Source organism: Melospiza georgiana, chromosome 24, assembly GCF_028018845.1.
Source record: "Melospiza georgiana isolate bMelGeo1 chromosome 24, bMelGeo1.pri, whole genome shotgun sequence".
In the NCBI taxonomy this organism is placed as follows: Eukaryota; Metazoa; Chordata; class Aves; order Passeriformes; family Passerellidae; genus Melospiza; species Melospiza georgiana.
In genome coordinates, this window is record NC_080453.1 from 5,995,879 (window position 1) to 6,015,102 (window position 19,224).

Genomic DNA, 19,224 nt, shown 5'->3' on the forward strand with positions numbered 1-19,224 from the left:
TAAAGAATAGAAGCTTATGGAGAAAAAAGGCAGAGAAAAATAATCTAGTTAATTGGAATTTGGAAAGTGTTTTACTATCATGGGTTTAAAATCCAAACCAGATTTCCAGTCCCAAGCTGGTTCCATTTGCTTTGGCCCAAACCTTGTTTTTAAGAAAAGTGTTTAACGAAAGTGTTAAAGGAAACATCAAGTTTGAGTATCTTAAAATTCTGCAGTAAAGATGTGCAAATTGAAAAAAGCCATTTTGATTCAACTTGTCTGACTTCCAGGCTCAGGATAAATCTTTACTTTCCATTTCCACTGCAGGGGCAGGTTTGTTCCTTCCCTGGAAAGGAGAATCCTCAAATGACAAGAAGAGCAAGCTTGTTATTTCCTTTACTCCATAAACAATCCTTTGTTTCCCAGTAAAATTACACCAACCCCAGTATTTTAATTGTGCTATAAGATCGTTCAAAATAGCAATAAAAATTCATGGATTTATTTCCTTTTAAAATGAGGACATTTATTCAGAGTGAGTAAAAACCCCCTTTGCCTAGCAGGGGGCTAAGCACAGAAATTGCTTTTTTAGGAGAGTAACTCTTGCTCTTTATGCAAACACTGATGTATGACTGAGGCTCTGGGTATTTCCATTGTCTGTTTATGAACTTAAAAGCCTAAAATTTTCCTGTTTAATCCAGTACAAGACATTGCCCTGAAGGTGGGAACAGGATTCTCAACTGGTTACTAAACCAGCAGCTCAGAGAAGCAATTCCAGCTATGGCCTGAGAGAGTCCAGCCTTCAGTGCACAGATGTGTACACATCAGCCTTCAATTCCAGCTGTGCAAACACCCCCCCCCTCAGTGCCAGATGTGCACAGACACCTCAGTGCCAGCTCTGCCCACACCCCTCAGTGCCAGATGTGCACATACCCCCTCAGTGCCAGATGTGCCCAAACACCCTCACCCACCCCATGCCAGATGTGCACACCCCAGACACCCCAAATTCCCTGGGAACCTCTGGCTGGACTGCAGGAAATATCAACCAGCCCTTGGGTTTCTATTCCACTGTCTCTCTAAACCACCTCTAGCAAAGCCCTGCGAGCAATAACCCCCAAATTCAACAGATGTGCTGCACTTTTTAACCCTTGTTACACAGAACAGAAAATAACACATGGTATTTCTTCCAAATTCATTTATTCCATTTTTTTTTTAATCTCCAAATTTATTTATTTCTTTCCAATTTTATTCCTGAGCATCAAGACTCGCTGTGCTGACACAGGACCCTCTTCACTTCTACTTTAAATGTCACTTAGCTGCTGTGCTGGAGTTTCAAGTGTTCCCTCTAATTTGTGGTATTTGTGCACAATAATTGTTATTCCTACTGCACTTAGCAACACCCTTTGAGATTGAAGAAGCACAAGTCACTGTGTACTCACCAGAATAAATTTTTTACACAGGAATTTGAGTGCCAGTTGCTAAAACCCAGCCTAAATGTGCCAACACAGCAAACTCTGAGCAGAGCTTAAAGAGTCTGGAAATGCAGCGCTGCTGAAGGAAGCCTGGCTTTAGCTGAACAGCTCTGTTCCTTCTAGCTGCTTCTAGAAATGTGAATTTTAAAGTGATTATTCCAGCAGCTTGCAGCACAAAAGAAATCAGGAGGACTATTCCAGGCAGCGTGGCAGCCAGGAAACAACAGCATCCTGGGGAACAAACCCAAATCTCCTTCGCAGGTGCGAGCAGGATTGCCTGAAGGGTTTCACACAATCAATAAAATTTCACTGCAGATGGATTTAAGCTGGAGCATCCTTTCCTCCTCTCTGAGTTCAGGTGATGTTTCCTGTGGAGGTTCTCTCCAGGGCCTCGTTACTGGGGATTCCAGCTGCTGCCCAGTCTCCCCTGCTCCATCCTGCTGCTGTCACTCTGCCTTGGTGAGGTTCTCAAACTGCCCCTTGAAAATCCAACACTGCCAGGCAGAGGTGACACTGGAGGCACAGGTGTATTTGTGATGGTTTGTTGCAATCCAAAGTGCAGGGAACTCTAAGAATTTTGGGGCTGGAAGCCGAAGCTCAGAATTAAACCCAGAATTTGATCTGAGACCTTGGAAAAGGCTCCCAAACTTAGGTGCTAGAAGTGAGAGTGTGGATTTGTAGTTTAAAGCAGAGACATGCTAAGTTAAAAAGAAGAAGGTTTAGAGTTTTGGAGTTTAAGATATAGAAAAAATAAAAGTAATTCCAGAGGTAAAGAAGAAAATTAGAATTCAATACTGTAGGTTTGTATGTCATAATATGATTGGCTAAGAAAGCTCACACAGTAGCATGAGTCTATAAGATGAAATATTTAAGGATTGGGTCAAAATCATAAATATCCTTGTTAGCAGTGTTTTATTAATCAATAAATCCTTAAAAGGTCTTGTAACTAAGGGTCTTGTGACCTTCTGAAGCATGCATCCCACAAGCTGGTTCTGCTCTTCTGGAGGGATCTGCTCCTCCACTGTGTTGCCCCTGGCTCCTCTCCCTCCTTCCAGGACAAAAAATGCAATTTGGGGTCAAACAGCTCTGCCTTAGAACAAAGCCTGTGGCTCCATCCAGCTGCCAGACCCCAGGTTTTCTCCAGGTAAAAACACCAACCAACACTACTCTGACAAAATCCTCTTTTCCTCAATATGTTTATGTTTACCACAAACTGCCCAATTTTCTTTAATGTGGCAGCAGTCAGCCTGACAGGGCACATTTTGGCTGAGACATCATGCTCTTAAAATCTGGAATCAGAAAGTTCTGGTTCCCACAGCAACCGCAGGTAGCAATTATCCTGGTTCTGGAAATTTCTAGAATAGAAAGAATATTTGCTTTCTGCAGCCCTCTGTTAAGCGCACAGCAAAGGATATGTCTGTGTGCATCAAAATGAATTTATTTTTCTTTTGCTCTGTTTGTAGCTCTGTTTACACCTTAGAAATCTTTTCTATATCAACATTTTTGGACAGTTTTTTATACCTGCTACAGAGCACAGAACCTCCTAAAACACATCACGCTTAATTTATTTCCACTTAGCTCTAGTCATTGCAACAAATGCAATTCATTGCACTTTCTGCAGCACGTTTCCCCTCTGTACATCACATATAATGAATATCACCACAATAAAATTCATAGTTTGTGACACTCCTGATTAATACCAGCTTTTCACGAGGAAGAAAGATTACTGCAGCCATTATGAATTTATACAGATCTTGCTTTTTTTATTAGAAGACACGCAGTGATGCAGCCTGATTCTAGAAAGAGAAAACCCTTTCCTGCCTCAGATGCTACAAAGACAGAAACCCAGAGCACCAGTGGGGTGTTGAGGTCCCCAGGATGAGGTGAGAGATGAGAATTTGACTCCATGTTCTCAGAAGGCTGATTTATTATTCTATTCTATTCTATTCTATTCTATTCTATTCTATTCTATTCTATTCTATTCTATTCTATTCTATTCTATTCTATTCTATTCCATTCCATTCCATTCCATTCAGAAAATATACATCAGAAGGCTAGAAAAGAATGATAATAAAAACCCCTGACTCTGAGAGTCTGACACAGCTGGCTGTGATTGGCCATTAATTAAAACCAATTCACATGTTTGGATAAACAATCTCCAGACCACATTCCAGAGGAGCAAAACATGGAGAAGCTGAGACTTCTCATCTTGCCAGGAGAAGAAATCCTGGTAAAGGGATTTTTCAGAAAATATGACAGTGACATACAAGGCCACATTTGTCCCTACCCATGCAGCTGGACAAGTGACCATGGGCATTTTCAGCAGATTAACACATTTTAATGTTGTCATCTCAACAAAGAAGGAAAAGAAGAGCAGTGTAGTGTTTCTGCTGGGATTTTTAAGGACTTGCACATCTCCCTGAATTCCCCCCAGAACATCACTATGATTAACAGGCCACTGGCTTGCTAGGGGTTTAGCGGCTTATTTTTTCTTTAATTAGCCAACCACTCCTAATGAATCAGTCATTCTTTATCTGCAGCACCTGATCTCCCGAGTGCAGAGCAGGAAGTGCTGAGCAGACACCAAGCTGCTCCTTTGGGGAGATGCTCTTGCCCCTGGAGCAGTTCAGTGGTGCCCAGAGACCTCCCTGTCACCTCCATTCCTGCAGTCACACACTCCTCCGGGCTGCAAATTGCTTCTGGTTCCTCCCTCCCTGGTCTGCAGCACTGTTCAAACTCCAAAATGGCAAGGATTGAAGCCTCATTTCCAATCTACTTCTGCTTTATGTTTGCTGCCAGCAGCCCCTGCTCCAGCTGCTGTGTCCATTGGGGTCTGAAGGTTGTGCCTTCCCAGCCCCAGAGCTGCTCCTCCGTGAAGCCTGGTGGGAGCAAAGGGATAATTTCTGCCTCCCACACAGCAGGCAGCTTACATCTAGTGAGTAGCAGTGTTGCAAACTGTCCTGATCTCTTCAGTGCCTTCATGATGTACACTCGGCCCTCTCTGAGCCAAGATGCAGCACTTGATTTAAATTTTTGCTGTCAGATTTGATTAAAAATTAAGTTGAACACGGTTGTGGGGAAACTAAATTAGCATTCTTTTTGAGTAGCACCGTGTAATTTAATGCAACAACTCATACAATTGAGTCATGCAACTACTAATATATGTCTAGAGGATCCAAAGGTTGGGAGCAGGCAGGGACACGGTGATGGTTTGAAGGAGCTCAGGCAGAGGTACAGGCAGGAGCAAAGGAGCATTTCACCACTCCAGACAGAGGAAAATAAACAGAATATTGAAATTAGAGGAAAATAAACAGAATATTGAAATCCCACAGGGTGGAGTTTGAAGAAGGCAGTTTTAACTGGGCACTGCCTCCTTGGAAGACAGATGGAAATTTCCATCCTTATTTTCAGTTTAGGATCTGTGTTGGAATCTCTCGGAATCTGTGTTGGAAAGGAGCTTTGGACTTCACTGTTTGTTTTCAGCACAGCTCAGCCCGGTGGTGCCAGCCAGCCCCCAACCCTGCCAGAGTCAGGAGAACCTGCTGCACACCTCATTTAACAGCCCATTCCTGCTGGAATCTCAGCTCCCATAGCCAGGAAACAGCCAAGAGGAGCCATAATCCAGGTAAAGAGAGGGGAGGAACAGCCCATTTTCTGCCCAGGGCCATCCAGCTGCAGAGGCTGCACTGACCCACCCAAGGGCAGATCCCCATTCTGCACCCAGGACCCTGCAGGGGTGACCCCACAGCTGTTAGAGGGTGCCCAAAGCCAGAGGATGGGCTCAATGCCCTTTGTCCCAACACCATAAGCATAAAATCACTGCAGTTTCACAGAAAGACACAGTTACAGACATCCATTGAGAAGCACATCCCCTCTCCAGAGGCCGAGCAGCTCGGGACAGTTTTCATTTCTTTGCAGCTTTCCCACTGAATGGAGACAGATCTGACACTGGGATTTCAATTCAAGGGCCATTTAGGATTGAAAAATAGAGACAGGTTTATATACAAAATGGGAGCATTTCACAAAAACTCTGTCTCCTGCTCACTCTCTGAGAATTATTGTCCCTTATTATCCAGCAACAAAGGGAGGATTCGCTGCCTTGCCAAGGTGAGCACAATCAGTCCTCCTGTCATTCTGCAAAATGGAAAAGGAAAATAACATTGACCTGAAACCTGAGCTGCGGGGCTGAGCATGCCATGAAGCTCTGGGAGCCTTTGGTGTGCTGCTCCCTGTCCCTCCCTGGGCAGAATTGAGCAGGGAGTGCACAGGGAGCTCGGCGTGTGAGGCTCACACAGGCAGGACAGGATGAGTCACTCTGTGACAGGGGCTCTGCTCAATGTGGCAGCAATTTTTTGCCATTAGCAGGGTTCTGTGAGTGCCATTCAAGCTGCCCATCATTGCTGCAGGTATTCTTGGCTCTGAGAGTGCTGAGGTTCATTGTGTAACCCACTCATCCCCTCAGCTCCATGGCTATTTATACCCCTGTCCTCACAGGGCTGGCTCTGCAGCCAGCTGAGGGCTCAGCAGCTGCTGGTCAGCAGGATGCCCCTTCTTGCTGCCTTCTGCTCACCTTCACACACTTGCTATAAAGCAGCTTAACGTCAGAAATTCAGAGCCAAGGTCTGGGCCAGGCAGCCCTGCTTTGATCCAGCTGCAGGAGAGAGGCAGAGGCGCAGGAATGGATTTGGGAGTGATTGATCTCCCTGTCCTGTTCCCTCCTGGCAGGAGCTGGCAGTCCAGCCTGCCTCCTTTCCCCTGCAGATGCAGAAGGGAAGGAAATGCTTCCCTTGGGGAAGTTTCAGGTCGTGCCCTGCTGCCCCATCCATTTCTGCCCCCCCAGAAGGAGCCAGGTCCTGCCCCAGCAGCCTCATGGGGCTGGGACAGTGAGTCCAAAATGTTCCTGGGTGTCACATTCACATTTTCTGGAAAAATCCCTTTGCCCAGGATTTTTCTCCTGGGAAGCTGAAAAGCCTCAGAGAAAAAGGAAAATAATAAGTATCTGAATTGCTTCTCCTGTGTTTTGCTCCTTTGGAACGAGTTTGGAGATTGTTTACCCACAGGTGATTGTTTGATTGGTTTCTGCTGTGGGTTATTTTCACTCATTGGCCAATCAGGGCCAAGCTGTGTCAGGATTCTGGAGAGAGTCCCAAGTTTTCATTGTTTTTAGCATTTAGTAAGTATCCTTTCTGAATTCTTTAGTATAGATTAGTATAGTATTCTTTAGTATAGCTTTAGTATAGTATAGTATTCTTTACTATAATATAGTATCATAAAATAATAAATTAGCCTTCTGAGAACATGGAGTCAGATTCATCATTCCTTCCTTCATCTGGGGGCAATATAAATACAATACCTTGGCATGGACACACCTGAGGGGAGGTGAACACAGGGGTTACACCTGCACAGCTGGAGACTCTGAGCAATGGGGATGTCACTGATGCCTTAGGGTTTTAGCCTTTATATTTTTCAAATTTATATTTTCAATACTGCATCATGGCATAAATCTAAACTCCATATAGCGTGTTAGCTATTGTCTTCACGTTGTGATCAGACAATACAATCCTTCTAGGCCTGAGATCCTCACAGCCTCACCCCAAAAATTATAAACAAAAGTGAATTGGGGCAAGAGGAGCAAACTTGGAGTAAATGACTTCATTACCTGAATCTGTAATTAAGGATTAACCTCTGAAATGTAAATGGACCAAACTTATAATTGAAAAACTCATGACCATTGTCCATCTCTGGAAGGCTTAGACTGTCCAGGGTTTATCTATTGAAGGCCTTTAATAAATCCCCACTTTATTCCCCTCACTCTGGCTAGCCTCTGTTCTAGGGAGCCACTCCAAGGCACCATCACCAGTTTCTCTGCAGTCACAGGGCTGAATGAGGATCACACTGATGGGACTGAGGGCTGAGCACAGCCACTCTCCCTCCCTGTGCACAGAGCTCCAGGGAGGAAACAGCCACAGACAGCACCTTGGAGCAGCTGTTTGGTGCTCAAGCACCCATCTCACACATTAGAAATGGCGATTTCTGTGCAGGTGAGCTTTTACAGGCATCACAAACATCCTCCTGCCTCTACTGAAGGGCACTGTGAGTTCCTGTGCACTACTGCCCCAAATGAACCAGACTTTGAAACATGACCCAAAGCTCAGCACAACATCCTGCACTGTCTCAGGACCACTCAGCAGCAGAACAGGCACAGAGAGGGTAAAACTGCAAATTCCTTCCCATGCAGCAGCCACACAGGGCTCTTAGGTCTATTTTCCATCCAGGTGGATCTAACAAACAATCCCTGTTGTGGGCCACCCCTGCAGAAGTGCCGTGGCCAGAGGAGCAGCTCAGGGAGGCACCAGCAGCCCTGGGAGGAGCAGACACTCAATATCCCGCTGCTAACAGGCAGCCAGCAGAGCTGCAAGACTCTCTAAGTGCCTTATTAGGGTTTATTAATTCTTCTCTAGGAAGTGCTGCCAGGATAGGTGTTGGGCAATTATCTGCAGACAGAGCTGCCACCGGGAATCAGCATCTGCAGAGAGCCCTGCGCAAGGAGCCCTGGTCCCTCTGGAGACGTTCAGTCAGGAGGATTTACAGTGAGAGAAGGGAAACTGGTGAGGATTGCAGCACAAAGCAGCCAGGGCTCAGTGCCCTCAGTAAACTGATTTGTTTGGAGTTATCCCCCACTCCAGCAACGGCTCCCAGCCCCAGAGACTGCACCCCAGTGTGCTGGAGCTGACTGCAAAATGGGAATTATGATGTTTCACCCCATAGCCTGTAAAAAGAAAGAAATTCTGTCTCTTCATACTCTACAGCTGAGGTTTCAATGGGCATTTCTGCCAAACGAGGCTGAGGCGGGGCACAGACCTGCTAGCTGGTCACCTGCTAAAGAAAACACCTCCCTCTGCATGCCTTCTACCTGTCAGCTCCAATTCGGACCCAGCTGCTCCCCTAATGCACAGGCTGCAGGGTTTCAGGATGAGAGGTGGCAGCTTGTGTCTCCTGAAGCCTGGAGGATAATTTGGCTGGACTTGGCCCTCAAGACCCATCTCTGTCTGGACCCAAAAAGCAGCACCTGAGCAGGGCTGGCCCCTTCAATGCTGCAGGCATAGCCAGCAGCTCCCTGCCAGCCTTTCCAACACTGGGAATTGCCTCCAGTGGCTCACACAGGGATGCTCAGGGGCCATGAGCTGCAGAACCTCGTGCCAGGGGCTGCAGCCCAGCCCAGCCCAGCCCCAGCAGCAGCTTCACTCACCTCACCCAGAGAATTCCCTTTGTGTGAACCTGAGGAGCAGAACAGCTCATCCCACTGTGACAGGCATTATTCATTCATTGCTCGGCAGAGATATTCAAATTCTTCATCCCTAAAATTAAAGCCTGGCTCTTTGGATCCTGCTCAAGGTGTCTCACCCCATCTCCCTTCCCTCCCTGTGGTTCTCAGCTCCAGAATTCACACACTCTGCACAGTTTTGCCTTAGGTCTTTAACAAGAGGAGTTTTGCCACTGCTTATTATCACTAAAATTATGTGTCACCTTGGGTTTTTCTCGCTCCCTTTAGCGCATTCCGCTGCTGTCTCCTCCATCTATAAAAGGAAACTTTATGGCTCTTTGCTCTCTGCTTCTTAAAAATTGCATGCAAAAAAGAAAAATCTCTCTCTCTCTCTCTCTCTCTTTTTGTTGTTAATATGCAGAAATAGTTTGTGTTGCACATTCACTGCACAGTGACCTTCTGGCAGGACTGTTCGTGGCTGATGTGAACAAGGCAAGAGAAATATTGGGGAAAATGTAGATTCTGCACCGACTTCTCACACCTCTGGGGTTTGCTCTACTGCCTCATAAACAAAGGTTTTGTTGACCTGTAACAGTCTCCATCCTGACCTCCTTTTAGTGCCTCAACCCCAAAATTAGCCACGTTTGTCTGCAGCTGGTGTGGGAGAGGGATCCCAGAGGTACCTGCTGGGCTCTATAAGGATACAGGAATGTTACCAGATAAGGAAATTTAAGCCCAAATTCCTTAACAGTTTTTCCGTGAAGAGTCTCATCCCACAGGGCTGTTGAATTAACCTGTCTGACATTCCTTTTCTCTACTGGGACAAGAAAAGCCACTAAATAACAGCCCTGCTATTCCTTAAATCCAAGGCACAATCCAGGAAGAAAACCAAGCATAAATCCCAAAGCAAGGAGGGAATGCAGAGAATCCCAGCCTCCATAACCAATACAAAATTAATTTTTTTGTTCTACTTGTTGGCTGCTCTGTCAAACCCTGAGGCACACAGCTTTGAATGATGTAACAAGGACTCTCCAAAGACTCCTCCAGCATTTCCTTGTCTCTCATCATTAGTACCATTTTCACAACTTTAACAAAAAAAGAAAAACTAAAAACATTAAAGATTGAGGTAAACTGAGTCCTGTCATTCCTGATTTGAACAACAGCAGAAGTGGATGTATGGAGAAAAACTGAAAGGATGTATGTGCAGAGTGACATTTCCCACTCTGTGTACTTCCAGCTCTGGTGAAGTGTCAGGAATTTCCTGATTTTCTGCCACCCAAGGACATCCCCCATGCCCTCCCTTCCCATTCATGGTCCTCCACAGCATCCAGTACCAAAGCCCTCCATGCTCTGAAAACAAACATTTCGCTCTGCTTTACAGCAAATCCTCTGCACGGAATATTGCTGCTCCCCCTCTCCTTCCCAGGTCTGTGTGACCTCAGGGGCTGCCCCCAGCCCTTGGAGGCTCTCCAAAGTCCACCCTCAGATTCCCAGGCTGGTTCCAGGCAGGATCCCTTTAAACTATTCTCCTGTGGATCCTTTCATCCTGAGAGAACACAGCTGCCTTCCCCCTGGAGTAACTGGGATACTTTTGAAGTTGTTTTGCCAGCATCCAGCTCAAGCTGGGCTGGGTTTTAATGACACCGCCACGCTCCTCTTCCACAGCTACAAAGATTGTTTTGATACTTCAAGGATATTTGACTTGCTAGTCAAAACAAAGTACTGGAAATTGAATAAAAACTACCCTTGAATACAGAAATCACTTATTAACATGAACTTGTTCTGTAGGATAGGATCTGGCCTGACTTCCCAATTAGCTCCGACACCGGCGTCTGCTGTTGGAGCCAACTGTGCGAGACACGGGGCCATTAATTAACTGCTGCAGCTTCCCTCAGCTTTTGTCAGCTCCTAAATTGATTTTTCCCTAAGTGACAGGGTGCGTGTCTAGAGCAAGGGCACAAGGAGCTCTTCCTCACTCCAGAGCTGAGCACATCCCCAGGGAGCAGAGTTATCCCAAAGCAGGGCTGGGATCCCCTACCCCTGTCCAGCTCAGAGCTCTTGGGAGTTACCTGAATACAAAGCCTACAGAGCTGATATCAGACACATTTTCCAAATAAAGAGGCACAGAGGTGCAGCACCTTGATCCCACAGACTTGCAGCTGGTACAACACTCACCCAAAAATTAGAGAACAGACAACACCCCATCCCTACTGCAGCTCCGCGCTGCCAAGCCAGCCTGTCTCATGCTATTTTTTATTATTACTATTATTGCTGAGATGCAGATGAATTAGTTCTCTCGGGGCTTTGCACAATTTTTTATTTTGCTAAGCTGCATTTTCTTTTCCAGAAACCTTATTTTGATGTAAATCTTGTAAACAGGGGACTGGTTCGTTCAAATGCTGAGCACAAAAGCTCTTCCAAAGGAGTAGATCAAAAGTCTGCAGTTGGCTTAATGAAAGACAGACTGACAATTAGGCTGGGCAGAACTGCATGGATGGGGGGGAAAGGCAGATTTAAGGGTTTAGTAATTGTCTGAGAGCACATGGAAGGAGAGATGCAGAGCAGTGAGAAGGGGTGGGGAGGATGAACCTTTCTGCATTTTTGCTGCTCTGAATGCCCTCGATGTAAAATGTCCATTGTTAAGGCTCACACAAAACAGTTGTGCACATGCTAAGTGCTGAGGCAGATAGAAAATTGAACAAAACTGGAAATATTGAACCATTTAGAAAAAATTGTTCAATATTTAAAGTGTTTTCTTTCAATCAGGTGTACCCATTGTGCTTTCTTTTCAAGCTGTTGCCATTCCCGAAATGACTACCAGGGGATAATTGTGGTACTTTTCACAAATGAAGCAGAGACAACACAAGAAAAGCAGCAGAGCTGTCAATATCATGGCCAGAACACACAGCTATTGTCATGCCCTGACACCAAAGGCATCGATCCTCCCTCTGCTGCCACTAACAAGAGGAAAGAGAAAGAGTGGAAGGATGAGGAGGGCTCAATTCTGGGACAGGCTGGGCTGCCTGTATGGCTGAGGAGCAAGAAAATGCTCTTGGCTGGGGTTGGATTGCTCCTGAAAGTTCTTTTTGCTTTGTTTTGAAGAATTCTGCCATAAAAATGGGATAAAACAAAATTGGTGGATAAAACCAGAATGCAGGCTGAGCCCAGTTCATCCTCACTGGAGCCCATCCTGGAGAAACTTGGAAATTAATTAGTGCTGTCCCAGTGTTCCACAGCTACTGATGCCTGGAGGAGGTTTCTGATGTGGGAGACTCACCAGCACTATGGGTGTTTTCCAGGAGCTCCTGAAACAAGAAAGATTGCCATGATATTAGAACCAAAAGTAGATTAAGTGCAGGAAAAGAGACGCCAGATCACGTCAGTTTTACAGAAGCATTCACTCCCTTTTGAGCCTGAGTAATTTGCAAAGAATTAAAGGCCTGATGAAACAAAATGGACTTTTAAAGATGCCTGGCACACTGCAAATGAGCTTTGCTGATGGTTGTGTGGAAGGCTCATTTGCACCCAAAGTGAGTAAATAAAAAGTTTTGGATGAAAACGGGCAGGGAGGGTGAAGCTGGATGGCCCCTGGCCAGCAGGGATGTGACCACATACCCCACTTGCCACAGACATGGTGGGGCCTGCTGATACCTTAAGATCATGATACCTGAGCCTTTATATTTTTTAAACCCTTACTGGATTAGAGCATAACTCTAAACTCCACATAAAGTATTAGTTACTGTCTTCACATTTTGTCTGACAGAACAATTCCTCCAGGCCTGAGATCCAAGGGCACCCTACAGCCTCAGGACCCAAAAAGGATAAAGAAAAGTGAATTGGGGGGTGGGGGGGAACTGGGGATATGTGGCTTCATTACCTGAGACTGTAATTGCAGGATTGTAATTGTAACTGAAGGATTAACCCCTGATGTGTAACCAAACTTATTTCTGTCTGAAAAACTCATGACCTGTCAGTTGTGGCATTCACATTTTCTGGAAAAATCCCTTCCCCCAGAATTTTTCTCCTGGGAAGCTGAGAAGCCTCAGAGAAAAAGGAAAACAATATTATCTCATTTGCTTCTCCTCTGTTTTGCTCCTTTGGAGATTGTTTACCCACAGGTGATTGTTTCATTGGATTCTGCTGTGAGTTGTTTTCACTCTTTGGCCAATCAGTGCCAAGCTGTGTCAGGACTCTGGAAAGAGTCACAAGTTTTCATTATTATCTTTTTAGCCTTCTGTAAGTATCCTTTCTGTCTTCTTTAGTATAGTACAGTATTCTTTAATATAATAGAGTATCATAAAATAATAAATTAGCCTTCTGAGAACATGGAGTCAGATTCATCATTCCTGCCTTTGTCTTGGGGCAAAACAAATACAATAGTTGGTCATTTTGGGTGCAGCCTCTGGGAGGCTTTGGCTGCCCAAGGTGTGTCTATTGAAAGCCTTTAATAAATCCCCACTTTATTCTCCTAACTCTGTTCAAGGGAGCCCCTCCAGGGTATCCTCACTGTGACTGGATGATCCCTCCAGTCCCTTCCAACCCAAACCATTCCATGCCTCTCCCAACCCTCAGAACTCACACCAGGGCAACCATGAGCAGCAGAGGCAGGAAAAAAACAAACAACAACAAAAAAAAAAAACAAACAAACCTCCCCAAAAGTTTTATCTGCAAGCAGGGCCCAGCATATCCTGCATGTGAAGCTCTGCAAGCTCATCTCTGGATAAAGTCAAAGAGTTAATGTGGAAGGGAAAAAAAGATCCTGCGTTGACTTTTATCTAATCTTAGCTGGACACAGCAGATTATGCAGAACACTACAGAAAGCAGCATAAGCATTTCCTTTGGTACTTGAAATTATTCACATTATCTTAAAAATAAATCATGCCTATTGCCCCTTTGAAGTTCTGTCACTATTTTTAATCGTGGAGCTGGGGCTTGGCTTTTGAGGTGAATTTGTCAGTAATTTATGCTAATAGATTTCTGTGCTGATGCTGTGTGCATCTCTGGATCTGTGGAGATGCCAGAGCCACGATAACCACGGGAGCATCAGTACATCTGCACCAGCCTGAGATGGTGAGCAGAGCCTTGCTGCTGCCATGCTCCGAGTCCTGTCACCCCCTCAAGCTGCTCCATCTCACATCCCCTTCCTAGAGCCAAAAACATTGCACAAATGCACAAAAATATGAGATTTGTATTTTTCCTGACATGTCTTTTCTTCCTGGGCTCCTGATAAGAGTCTTACATCTTTAATTTTTTGGTTTTTAGCATCTGTAAATGCAACAGCTTTCATTGTCACTTGAATGTCACACTGGCAGCAAACACGGATTTTCCACCTCTCATAATGCCCTGGCACAAGGCCGTGGCACATTCAGGGATCATTTCATCAGATGCATAACACACTAATCTGCTCAACTCCAATTATTTAACCATATGATCTGTGTAAATCTGACCAGCTTGCAGCAGCTTCAGGCCTTGATGTGTCTGTGAGTAATGTTGATCCTGTGATTAATTTTGGCAGTTTTAAATCTTCACCATTAACAGGAGGGTGTGAATAACCAGCCCCTACAAAGCAGTGCTCTGGCAGAAGCTGGTGCTTCAAGGGCTGAGCTGAAGCACATCTGGTATTCCAGGAAATCAGAAACACACAGATGTTCATTTAGAATTTGGAATTTGACAGCCCCAGCCAGACTCTGCCAAGGACTGGCTGTGTACATGGCACCAGGTAATGACCATCCTGGCCCAAAAAATTGTTTTTGATAGCCAGCACATTGGCAGATGCAAGTGACTCCCCTCAAACAGAGCCACATCACCCTCCAGGTGATGCCAGCAGAGCAAAAGTAATATCTGCTTTCACATGATATTGCCATTGGCAGCAGGGAAGTATTTTAAAGGAAAAACATAAACACCTTCAGTGTGACTCTACGCTAACTGGTTACTTTGGTTTGGTTTACCTCAAACACCAGTGCTGCGCATGGCTCTCCAGCCTCACTTCAGGCAGCTCAAAAAGGGAAAATGCTCAGCCACAGGTACCTGGCCAGACCCCACCTGGCCAGACCCCACCCAGCCTCCCCCTCCTCACTGCCAGCACAAACCACCCTCACTGAGCCACCGTAATGCAGAATTATGTGGAATGAACCCCCTCAGAATACCTCACCTGTGAAGGGTGATTACATCTCATTTTCATGTAAGGAGGACCTTAAATAACATTAGGTCTTACAGGCTTTGCCTCCCAGGAGGAAGGATGGATGTGTAACCTTCATGGATGAGGGGCCGTGTATTTATTGTGGGGGAATGGAAGAGCAAATGGATCTGTTTGGAAGGAAGCAGGGGAGCTGAATCCCACACACACTGAGGATGCAGGGACGTAATTTTTTGGTTCTGGGGAGGGAATGTCTCTGTCTGCCTCAGGAAGGAGCCCTGGTGGGCTGAGGACTCAGAAACCCTTGTGGAACCAACATCTGAGAGTCACAGAAAGGGCATTTTCACTTCAAAGCCTAACAACCATTTAGGAACTGGACATCTGAACTCTCTGTTTGCAAATACAGGCCGAATATTTCATAAATAAATGGTTTAATGGCAGCACCTTTACAGCAGAGGAAGGGCAGTGAGGAGGAGCTGGTGATAATCCCAATATTTGGCAGAGAAGCAGAAATGAACTGCAGAGCTGGCAGCATCACATCCTGCCTACCTGCCAGGAATCAGTAGTCTCTGGCCTGGAAGCTTTCTATTGGACTCTGGATTTAATTTTTTACCCTTCTCTACAAGATCAGTAAAATTTCCAGTCTCAAGGCACTTTGTGTCCTATGGCACCAATTTTCCCCAAGTTCTAGTTCAGGTCCTGTTCCTTCAAATCTCTCCTACAGCAACAGAGATGTGAAAAAGAGAGGAAAAGCATTCAGAAATCCTCCATTAATAACCAATATCAAATTCTACTAGAATTTGCTGAAAAGGAGAAAGAATCAATTGCTGTCTGTTCTCAGTTCTTTAAGGCAGCCTTATATTGTTTCTAACGAAACAAAAATCAATCTGAAATTCTTCTTATGGTTCATTTTTTAAAGCTCAATACCAGCTGGGTAATTTGGCTGACAATTATGAATGATCTGTTGTGTCACCAGCCCGGGCTCTGCAATCATGTGTTATTGCTTGCAGGTACATCTCTCACTATTGGTTTGCTCTCCACTTTTCTGCAATGATCATTCAGAAATAAAGGGAATTTGCTAATCAATCCCATTGACTTGAAAGCAACAGTTATTAATGCCTTCAGTTTGTTGCTGGCTTCTAAACTTTTCAAATCCATTAGCTACCAGCCCCCATTGATTACAAACACACCCCCACACAGCATTGGCTTTCCAAGAAAGAAAAAAACCAAAAACCAGAGCTTTTTGAGTCCCTTTCTGCTGGAGGCACAGCGTGGTGGGAAGCCAGCACGAGATGAGCAGGTAATTTCACCACAATGACTTCCCTTTGTGAGTAAAAGTGACAAAGCTATTTTTGAAGTGCCTCATTAAAGATGACTTCACTTCATTCCCAAACAATGCATTGTTCTCTCTCCCCTCCTGCCTGCGCTTCCCCAGACCCACAGCTCCTTTCTCCTCAAGGTTTCCAGAGCCACCTGTTGGGTTCCTGTTGCTGATTCCCCAATTTCTGGGACTTTGGGACTCTGGCTGTGCCCTCCCTGTCAGGTGAGACCCTCCTGGAGTGGTTTTGTGTCAGGAAAGAGAAACCCACTGGATCTTTTAGGTCTTTAGGTTCTGGTTTGTCAGAAGCCAAAACATCCCTCTGGCTGTCTTGGATGGCTCAAGCCCTGACCTTGGCGCACAGCCCAAGACCCCTGTGACTTTGATTTGGACCCATGGAGCAAATTACCACCTTTATATGAAGAATTAGAAGTCAAGAAAGTTTAAGTAGAATGAGAGTGAGTTTATCACAGGGTGGAAATGTAGAATTTTGGGGGTTTTAGAATGGGGGCTAAGGAGGCAAGATGGAGGAATCTGGGCATGTCCAGCCTTTCTCCTGCTTCTTCTTCTTGGCCTCCATCTTCTGCTGTGATGTTGGCACTTTTAGACTGGGTTAGAATAGAAGCTCACTTTCTAACATAGGTGATAGGTATTGGGAAGTTATTGTAAATATTGTACATGTAGATTTTAGTACAAAAAGATAACACCAGTGTGCGTCAACCCAACCTGCCAGACAGACCTAAGGTGGGTCAGAGAAAGAATGTTATTGATAAGGAAAAATAAACAAGCTTGAAAAGCAGAACAGAAGAATCCTGACTCCTTATTTGACTACTGGGCTGGGAAAAAGAGACCCCAGTAGTACATATCTCGGGGTCACTCCGACCAGCAGAGATTCTGGGACTGGTTTATTGCTATCTTATGTAGAGTTTTGCACACTGTCCACACCAGGCTCAGTGCACTGGAAAAGCACCACAAAAATGGCCAACAGTCTCTTGTTACAAGGTCTTTTAAATTAAACTATCCAATTAAGAACTGACATCTGGATTATTTTTCTTTTAGCCCAATAACTGATTTCACAGAACTGCAATGGGGACTTTTCTGCCCAATTACAAAATGCCGCCCAAACCCATGGAGAAGGAGGAAGAAGAAGCATGAAGAAGAAACCCAGGATGACACCCTGTGCCCTCCATCTTGCTGCCATCCACAGCACACTAAAAATCCCAAAACCTCAATTTCTCACCAAGTGACACACCTACACTGCTCTCTATAATCTATTTCACACTTCAGTGGATTCCAGTCTATTCTGGAGTTTAGGAAACTTTCTCCATGAATGAGGGTCAAAGTCAGTGCTCCCCTGGGCGTCAGGGCACCCCAGAGCAGACAGAGAAATATTCCCAGTGCCCTGGGTTTCCAGAACCACCAGAGGTTCTCCTGGCCCTGTGTCCTGGCAGACCCAGTGAGCTTCCAGTGCTGGCCAGGTTTGATCAGGCTCTGCCTTGGGCACATCCCAGCAGCTTTTGGCTGTGCTCTGACACCACAAATTAGGGGCTGCACAATGCAGAACACACAGGGCTCAGAGACCCACAATCCTGATGCCAACCCAGCTCAAAAAACCCTTTTTCCTCTTGCTGGGGAGCCCAGTGTGCCCAGAACCATCCCAGCCCCAGTGGGGAGCTCTGTGGCCTCTCCCACACTGGCATTGCTGCTTCTTCCTCTGAGATTCTCTCTGAAAAATGCATCATGGCCATTTTCACTTTCAGCACAGACACAGCTTTGCTTGGAAAAAATAAATTAGAGTTGTTTCCCCCAGTAGGAATATCCTGCAACCCCAATCCACCTCAGCCAGCCCTTCTGGACCAACAGGAAACAACAGGAAATTTGGAATACATTATTTTGGAACAACACACAATTAAATGCTGAGTGTCACCACTGAGATGCTTGGTCAGCACAGTCCTGGCTCTGTCCCTGGTCAGGCAGATTTGTCCACATAAGATGAGGAGGGAGGGAGAGGGAAAATCCTCCTTCTTCAGGGTGGAACAGGGGTTTGATGCCACTGTTAAAATATATTTTTCCTGTGATTTTGCCCCATTTTTTTCCTGGATTATTTTTTTTTTTTCCCTGACAGGAAAATTACATTTACGTGTAATGCTTTTGCTGTGATTTTTCCCCATTTACACCCTGATTATTCTTTTCCACCCCTAACAGGAAAATAACATTTAAATGGCCAGGTCTGAATTTAGAGAGACACTTACATTTAAGTGTAATGCTTTTCCTGTGATTTTGTCCCATTTACACACTGATTATTTTTTTCCCCGTAACAGAAAAATTTCATTTAAATGGCCAGGTCTGAATTTAGAGAGAACATTGTCAGCCAGCACAGAGCTATGGGACAGACTCACCAGCCTCTGCTCTGAAGTAGGTCACAGCAACTGCCACAGAATCCCTTCAAACCCATTTAAAATCCAATAAGTCTAAGGAAAAATACCCGTGGAAATGTATCTAATTTGCAAATCACATTGGCTGGGCTCAATTCTGCAAATCATTTAAACATGTTCTTAACTTGACACTAATGAATCAGCTTAGAGAAGTCAAAAGATACTTGAAGATCAGATCTGAACTGCTCAGCATTTTGCACTATCACATCCCACACAAGAGGCAAAGTTATTCCAGCAGACATTGGTGGCAGCCACACCAGTCACACCAGTCACACCAGTTACACTGCGCAGGGTTTTCAACCTTGAGCCATCTCAAGCTTTACCAGGAGATAATTAAAAAATAAAAATTTAAGTCTCCAAATGGGAAATTTTGCCATTTTTCAAGTGCAATTTACAAGATGCTGAAAGGGATCACTGTGTTTTGTGAGGAAGGAAAAAAAAAAAAAACCAAAACCGCTTTATAATTCTCTGGCATTCAGATGCCCTAAATATATCCAGCCCTGCCAGGGAAATCTCATGCTTAGAGCAAGTCTAACATTAGCTGCTCCTCCTTTCAACTGAAAATATTCCTAAAAACATCTGATGGATCCTAAGAGGATCATTCATTGTGCCCCAAAGGCTGG